At 29.3% G+C, this 9,650-nt stretch overlaps 1 pseudogene; it reads right to left on the bottom strand.

The window, feature by feature from the left end:
• Positions 1-4,945: 4,945 nt before the first annotated feature.
• LOC111028279 lies at positions 4,946-8,542 on the bottom strand (annotated as a pseudogene).
• Between the last annotated feature and the right edge of the window lie 1,108 nt (positions 8,543-9,650).

The raw sequence follows: 9,650 nt of genomic DNA, 5'->3' as shown, positions 1-9,650 counted from the left end.
ACCGATACCATACAATATTGATTAGTGAAAACTTCAGCGTGTTGAACGTGACTAATAGACGTGTTCAACTATTTTATAGTTGAAGTACCTAATGAATACTATAATAATAACATAATAATAGTATGCAGCTAGCAGGTAAATGAAATAATAATGAATGATGTAAAATCCTAGAATTATTTTCGTTTAAAAATTATAATATATATATATATTTATATGGATATTATAAGAAAAATAAAACAAGTTTGGAAGTACGAATATTATATATAATAAAAATAACAACACAGCTGTGTATCACAAAAACAATAAATATATGTATAATTGTCGTGGTCGTCATCCACAAATTCCTGCGAAAAATAAACATTACTTTTATAAAAATAAACGAAAATTTAATTAGAATACAGTCTATACAAATGTATGTCTGTATATGATGAAAACAATAAATTAATGTATAACTATTGTCGTGGTCGCCGTCATCGACAATTTCCTGGGAAAAAATAAACATAACTTTTCTAAAAATATACCAAAATAAAAACCGAATACACCGTTTAAAAGTAGACATTTCACTGAATAACCACGTATTAAAATAGAAGAATTGCTCTGATAACCGAGTAAATTATAAGACCATAAAGATGCCTATACAAATTGTCGACTACCCGTCGACAGCGACCTCAGAGGCAACGCCACTGTTGTCGACTACCCGTCGACCGCGGCACTCAACGTGTTTTAAATAGTATCACTGTCAATATCATGGGAATTAGGAATATGTGGGGTAAAATCGCTATTACACTAACAAATTACGCTTGTTTTTAAATTACTACAAAATAAGATGATAGTGTACCTAATTTGACTTTCCACTAAACTTTTTTTTTAAGGCTGAAAACCTTATAAAATAGATATCCTGTATTACATATTAACTATGGACATTTTTTTTTTATGAATTTCTAACTAGGTACAAAATAATTTGCAAATTATCGTGATTTTTAAGTTTTTATACGCATATAATTTAATGAGAAAAAAGAAAAAATACTTTAAAAAATTTGATATTTTTGTCTTTCAAACTTAATTACTTATTGATATATTGGTCTTATCGAAAAAATAAGGAAGGCATGACACCTTTAAAATGTTATTCTATTCATGATGAAAATTTGGTTTCTTAGTTATAACTGTAGCCTTCTCGGTTCTCTCCGATAAATTAAATTAAACTTTTGAATTTTTCATGTTAGAAAAAATTGAGTAATTCTTTACTTGAAGGGTTAACATCAAATCCTAAATATTGTATAAATAAAATCAATATGAAAAATATATACACCCTTAATCCAACTCTTACTCCACTGCGTCATTGGTGAGTGGTGACTACATATTAGATACTTCGTACATTTACCCAAATATATACCTACACTTTAAACCTCAAAATCGATTTATCTTGCTACCTTCGTTTTACAATGAATAGTGGAGATGTAAGTACCTATTGATATTAAGTAATATAACCGTAGTTTTGTTGTTAGGCCGTCCTAATGTACAATCGAATGCACCCCGCAGTCCTTACAAAAATAATGTTTATTGTATACTTTAATATAAAGACAACAATAATATGAAATACAACTGCCAATAGGTGTACATTATTTCACATTCTGTATGGAAAAAAATAACAAATGAATACCAAACCATAAGTTTTTAAATATTCTTTTACATTTTGATGCGTCTAGACGAATGTAATAAAATAGAATTAAGAGACGCCAAGCTTGGGGGTGCTATCATGAAATTGATCAGAATGGATATAGACACGAAGGGCGTAATAGCTTACAAAAAACTGTTTACTAATTATTGCCCAACTACTAAATATATAAGTACCATACAAGTGCGGTAGCATATAAATTTGTTGCTTGCAACGTCAATGTAGTAATGTGCGTTGAATATAGCGTTGCACTGCGCCAACACAGTGCATCATGTGATTGGTGTAAGATGTTGACTGAATGACGAGGATGCGTACAATGCGCAGAAAATGACAGGTTGTTGTTTGAGCGTTGTGTAAATAAAGCTGGGTGATTGTCTTATCCTCACTTAATTATTGTTTTGTCACGTTAGAATTAGAATTGATTGTTCAAGTTTGAAACGTGAATCGTGCAGCATTTCTGTCGTGTTTTTCAATATTGTTGTAAGTTATTAGTGCATTATTTGCACAAACGGATTGTTTTGTTAGGCCGTGCTATGGTGCTATTGTTATTTTATCTTCGTATAATATTTTAACAATGATATTTTATTGCTGAAGTGAATATGTTGTATTGTTGAACACGTGTTGTACTAGTGTGCTTTGTATGCATTTGGCGATGCATGAAATTTGTAGGGTGTGTATAATATCATATTCGATTAGTATGACTATGGGTGAAATGTTTTACATAATATTTGTTATTCATTTTGTTAGTTAATGTGCGTTACAGTATATAATATTTAGTCCATGTATGTAGGCTGTTTGTGTTAGGAATGTGGAATGTGCACTGATTGCTATTTGCTTTACATTATTATAGTGTATCTGTTGAATAGTCTCTTCTTTGTCGTATTTCCAAATATGAACATAATTTTAGTTTGAACGCCTAGGCATTTTAGTGGCTTCCTATGGCCTTGTGTTGCTTTTGTATTTTAATGATGATGTCTTTGTTAAGGAATGTTGGTTGCTTTATATTTTTTTAAACGTAATATATTTTTATTGCGTTGGTTTTTTCATTCCCAAATATTCCGGTATATTAGTTTTATAAATTTATTTAAGTATCTATAGAGCGTATTATTCATATACTATATAAACAATATTTATAAATAAAAATGCTATTAAGTACCTTTTTAATATTTCATACTGTATAGTGTATAGTGATGGTATTGATCAATAGTATTGCTTTGTTGTTTTGAAACTAAAGATAAGAAAATGGCCACGAATAGTCGGGTTCTAACAATCATTTTTCCCTAATCAGATACCTGCATTTTATCAAAGATTCTATGGACAAATTCATTGTTATATCCCGACAGTACCGATGCTGTTATTTTCCCTCGCAGTCAACCACAACCCTCTTTGAATAAATCTATATTTGAGGTCAGATAAAATCTCAATACAATATAATATAATATTTAATATAATGTAATAATGATCCTCATCGTACATAGTTCGAATTTAAAAAACTCTATGGTAGATATTTCTCCAATCTCGTCGAACGTACCTATACTTCATCTGTCGGACAACGCCAGACAACTCTGGCCTACGTCAACAGTACATATTTCACCAACTAACCCATAATTATATTTGGGGCGTTTGAAACAATGGCCATTTGAACTCTTCAATAATCATTTTTATAAACTATAATTCGAACTTCTGTGATAATTTTATAATTTATGTTTCGAATTTTGATGATAATTTTTATAAGCTTTGTCTATATGATTATTTTTTATTTCGGTAATCTATTTTATAATGTAAGTCCAGCAGACGCCTACTCCTAGCAGATCATATTAATCCATTTTCCTTATTTTCGCCCATATACCTTTATTTATACACACATTATGCAACTGAATAGACAACTATAGTATCTATAACAGTGGCGGCCGGTGCTAAGATGCTATGGTGTGACCGTACTCCCTAAGGACATTTTAAAATAAATTTGTATTCTCAATTATACTTCTTAAAGTAACTAAATAAGAATCATGATGGTTCTTTTGAAATAATTTAAATGATTCAGAATTGTTTTGTAAAATAATAATATTTGAAGAAAAATATCATTGTAATCCTCCAATTATTTCAAGTCAATGAGAAAAATCTAACAATTAAAACAAAAGCTGATAGACCAACAGTCTATAGGCTGTAACAGTGATGTAACGCGGGTCACGTGACTCTCGTGTATACTGCGTATACTGTAAGGTGCGGCGGCCCGAGGCGCACATAAATTTGTGTTAGGTATACTGGTTATATTACCATACAGTGGAACCGATAAGTTGAAAACCTTGAAAAAAATTCCAAAAATGTATTATTATGATTATATCGGGATGGTCCGTGGCGGCAGCGGCAGGATTACGCTGTGTCCTAGGTGAATCCGACAAATGCGATAATCGTTATACGACGCGACCGATGCGAATCGCGTTGCCGTCCGTCAATGCGATTGTCGCGGTGGTGTCCAATGTAAATACGACGAATACGATAATATTGCAGGGGATCGCAATACTAGTGGCATATGCAGCAGTGCAGTAACGCCAAACGGTCGTTTCCTAATATACTAAAGTTCTAAAATCCTAAAGTTGTATTATTAATATATATACATTATACCTATCACATATACAGACTACAGTGTTGGTTAAATATGTCTCTGCCATTAAGTTTATTAAATAAAATGGTTCTAACTGAAAATACAGCACTTAAGTATTTATTATATAAAAGGTATGTAATAAATTGTAATAAAAATGTATAGTAGGTAAATGTGAAATTATAAACATTTATATTATGTTCAGGTATAAAAAAATGAAAAGATCGTTTCATACCAATTCAGACATTTTAAAAGATCGTTTAGTTTTTGGAGAGTTTTACCATTTATATAATTAACTCCGGAATAATGACGTTTTGTTTCGATCGTATACCAGGATGACCGTTGAAACATTTGACTACTTAGTAGAAATGATAAGACCAGAATTTGACCTTAAATATACAAATTTTCAAGATCCTATACCAATCGAAGAAAGATTAGTTGTAAGTGTAACGATCAGGTAAGTAAATAATGCCATTTTTAATTTAATTACAAGTTTATTAACCTATATATTAAAAAAACAAAAACTTAATATAGGTATATAATAGGAATAGTTAATAAAAAATATGATTGTCAAATATGTAAAGTTAAACAAATAATAATAATTCAGTGTACCTTCACTGAGAATTATAATAATAATAAAACAAATTCTTAAAAAAATACTTTTCCCTTCAATTACAAAAAAAAAAAAAATAAAAAGGTAGGTTTGTAGGTATTTGCAGATGACTTCTCTACTTTTTAAAATAAAATGTAACAAATGTAAATTGAATTTTTATTGAACATTAGATGAATGAATGTAATGATAACCTGGTTCTTGTGAAGTATATTGCTGAGCGTTGTATGATGAAACTGATAGTTGAGGATCTGGAGTAGATTCTGCGATGTATGGTGGTATATTTGAAACATTTAATGCCTGTTCTCGGATCGGATATAGTTCTTCTATTAAAATATTTTGAAACTTATTTCTAACTCGAAGCTTTTGGATTGGATCTAATTTTTTAAAATATGGAATTAGAGACTGAAAAAATGACATATCTTCGTCGATTTCTGAAGTGGTTACATTATTGTTATAAGACTGCTTTAAAAATGCCACTTTTTGACTCTCAATGTTCACTGTTCAGTAAATCTTCTAAATATTTATCTTCATTTTTTTTTTTCTTGCGAGGTTGTGTGTGATCAGAATTGCTAGATAAGTTTGTTGTTGACATTGATATTGATGGTGTACTGCATGATTCAAATGTTGGAATACATTCAATTCTTTGCCTAGTTTCTGTTTCAGTTTCCGACACATTAAATATATTCATAGTATTTGAGTCATCGTTATCAATATGGTCTATATCATTATCATGGTCACCATCAGTGTCAGGACATTCTTGAAGTGTATCTTCTTCGTCTGAAATATTACCATCTGAAATTCTCGGATTAGTTGTGTCTTTTAAAAACATCATCAATTTATAATGGGACCATTTTCCTAAATACACCTCAGCGCCTTCTTGTGAATCTCCGGAACGACTTTTTTTTAACTTTTTTCTTTTCCCTCAAAAATGTGTCCCGTAAACCTCTCCATTTTTTTTTCACGTCTTCCTCTAAAATTTAAATTATTTATAAAATTAATAAACTAACGCGAAGTAAAAGCAATGAAAAAAAAGGCGGGTAAGTGGATGTCGCTCAGCTGTTCAGTAGGTTACAAGTGGGTCACTGTAATGAATGGTGTTAAATTTAAATTCAATGATTGAATAACTGACTCTGAGCGAAAACGGGCAGTCAGCCTATTATATTACTAACTATATTGGATGATATGAATAAAATAATTTATATATAATAACCTACTAATGTTGAACCATATTTTAAATTTTCAATCCTTAAATCCTATAAAAAGTTATGAGTTTATGACCTATATTTAGGTGGGTAACCCTGGCACCCTAATGTTCGAATTTTTTATTATTTTTTTTAACCATTAACTATAATATAATTAATTGAAAAAAAAAAATGTTTAAAAAATGCATTATTTAGTTATACTTTATCTGAAGTGACGTATTTAGGCATACCAGCGGAAAAATTGATTTTTCCTTGTGGAAATATTTAGGTACAAATTCTTAAATTGTTGGTACAAATTGGTACAAATTATATTACAATATATTAATGGTTAGAAAAATATTTTTATATTTTTACTGAATAATATTATCAATTTAAATTTAATTTGTTGGTCCTCTTCGTCACTGTATCATAATATCATAGCATTGTAAATAAAATGTATATTACGAATTCTTTTGAAAAATAGGGGCTGCATCACGGACACAAAAAAAAAATAAAAACACACATCATTGTAAAGTCAATATTATATTCATCGTTTCGCTCAGAATCTAAAATTGAATAAAATTATTTTTAATAAATATAAATAAGATGTTTGCAAATGCAATAATAAAATATAAAATATATATACCTACATATTGATTATTTCAAACTTTATTTTCTATATGTGTAGTTTTTTACTTTATATGAATTAATTAATTAATTAAAGTTTAATTAATAGCTAATTAATTCTAATTAAAACAGAATTTTTATTTTTATTTGAAACCTTGAAACTGTACATTAATAATGTCCTGGTTTAAAATGTATCGGATCATTAAAATATTATTAAAAATAAAGGTATTCTAAAAAATAATACTTATTTTATTATTTTTATGTAGATACTTGGCCACAGGATTAGCATTTCGACAGTTAGCGCTAACATTTCGAATTTCAAAGACTGCTGTATCAAATATAGTCATCGAAGTATGTATCGCTATTTGGAATGCATTAAAAAAAAAACATATGCCTACTCCTACAGTTGATGATTTTAAAAGTGTCGCTAATGAATTTTTCACACAATGGAATTTTCCAAATTGCGTTGGAAGTGTTGACGGGAAACATATTAGAATAAAATGCCCTCACAATTCTGGTAGTATGTTTTATAATTACAAACAGTATTTTTCAATTGTTTTAATGGCTGTCGCCGACGCCAATTCTAAATTTTTAATGATCGACGTTGGTTCATTCGGCAAAGATAGTGATGGCAGTGTTTTGTGTAATACATCGTTTTATAAACGTCTTGAAAATGGTACTCTTAAGCTACCGAGTCCATGTAATTTACCGAATTCAAATCAAAAAGTTCCATATGTATTTATTGGAGACGAAGCTTTTCCGTTGAGAAATAATATTATGAGACCGTTTCCAAGAAAGCAGTTGGACGACCACAAATCATATTATAATTATCGACTTTCAAGAGCAAGGATGACGGTCGAATGTGCTTTTGGTATTGCATCTTCGAAATTTAGAATTCTTCTTAAAGCAATAGAAACTAAAGTCGAAAATGCAGATCACATCGTTAAAGCCATTTGCATATTACACAATGTGATAATTGATAAAGAGAAAGAAATATCGTCATGTCAAAATCACCTGTCAGACTATTTGAATAAAAATGTACGTGAAAAAAATAATGCTATGTTGGGACTTCATGGGGGTAGAATGTAGATCCAATAACCGTGCTTCGCGTTCTGCAATTGATGTAAGAAACACGTTTGTAGATTTTTTTAAAATGAATAAATTAGCGTAAAAATAAGTGTTTATAATAATTGCAAGGTATGTAACTTATTATTTAAATAATTAGTTTATTTTATTATTATGTAAGTAGAATTTTGCATAGAATTTCTATCAATTTCGTCATATCTTATGTTAAAGTTTTGATTGATAAGTATTTTATACTTAAGATTATTTTTCCTAAACAAATATAATATTAGTATAAGTTAATTGTACTTTTTATTTTATATATTCTAGCCTCTATGTCTTTGTATCTAAGTATTTAATATAATGTGGTCAATCAAATAAGTATATTAAAATATACAATACGTACTTGTCATTTTTGTTATTTTAGCTACTTCATCCCATGCCTTGTCAGAAACTACCCTGTCTTTATATTTTTTGTCCCATTTATTCCATAGAACTTTTCTTTTTTGTACTTCTGAAATTAATAACTCCATGGATACGAATGAATCGCACGACGCAACGACCAAAAACAAACTATTTTGTTTTTCAATTCGTACGACTAAACGCATACGAAAAATCGGACGCATCGGTCGTATTTGTCGTGTCACGTAGGCCACTTCCGTTTGTTTGGGTTATTTTGTTTATTTTAAGAATCGCATCGGTCGCGTCGTATAACGATTATCGCATTTGTCGGATTCACCTAGGACACAGCGTAAGGATAATGGGCATATCCTCACGGGACACCCAGTGTAGTGAACTGTAGGTACCTATATTAATAAAATATATTAGGACTTAACATAACATAGAATTTTAGAAAAAAGTTCGTTTTGCCGCAGTTGACAATGTGCACATACAGGCATATCTCCTTAGGCAACTTATAATAATGATCTTACATCTGTTTAAAAAACATGTCTCGTTTCATTTGCAAACTTATTTTATTTACTCAGATGATGAATTTAACTAGAATCTAGGTTATTGATAATACCATACGTGGAAAATTATATTATCAACATGTTACGAAAAAGTCCATAATTTACGGCTTTTTCTTTTGAATAACAATCAAATAAAAAATTAATTCAATTAAAAATCATTGTTTAACCCATGAATAACCAATTATACAAAATTTAAACTTCAGACGCTCATAGAAAAACATTTTAAGGTGTTTTTTTAAATTTCAATATTTTAAGCTTATGAGGAACTTTATATTATATATTTACGCCTTAGGTAACATAAGTATGAATATAAAACAAGTAATGTATGTTCAACTATTGGTATGAAAAAGTTTCTAATCATTACGATTTTGATTAGAATCGTCAATATTCTAACTTTGAAGCAGGCTTATTAAAAAAAAATTTGACAATGAGTTTTTGAATTGGTGGAACTCAACATTTAATTTCACAAGGGGTGAAAATATTTTGAAAAGTAGTCAATAAATTATTCATCGTAACCGCTCGCAAAATCAATGTTTGTATGAAAAGATAACCATTATATGAAACTGAAACGGATTTTTTAGACTTCTTTGAAATTTGAAAATATTTCTCAAAAATGAAACTTTTTCATTAAATGTTCACCCCAATTAACTTCCCGTAATTTCTTCACAATGTGGTCGTTACCTTTTTAATTTAATACACCATCTATAGGAAACATCACGTTTAATTAGATCTATCATTGTTATTTTAAGTACATTTTAATTATTTATAACTTATAAAATATCATAGGTACAAGATTGTATGAACATAAATGTGAGGTATTTTTACCTAAAATTTACTTAGATATTATGCATAGCGTATTAATAATTAGTCATTAATGTATAACTTATTTATGTTGACTGTTAGACTATTCACTCGCTGG

The sequence above is a fragment of the Myzus persicae genome, unplaced genomic scaffold, assembly GCF_001856785.1.
Source record: "Myzus persicae strain clone G006 unplaced genomic scaffold, MPER_G0061.0, whole genome shotgun sequence".
NCBI lineage: Eukaryota > Metazoa > Arthropoda > Insecta > Hemiptera > Aphididae > Myzus > Myzus persicae.
The sequence above is the reverse complement of the archived record's forward strand: the minus strand, read 5'-3'. Positions and strand labels throughout refer to the sequence as shown.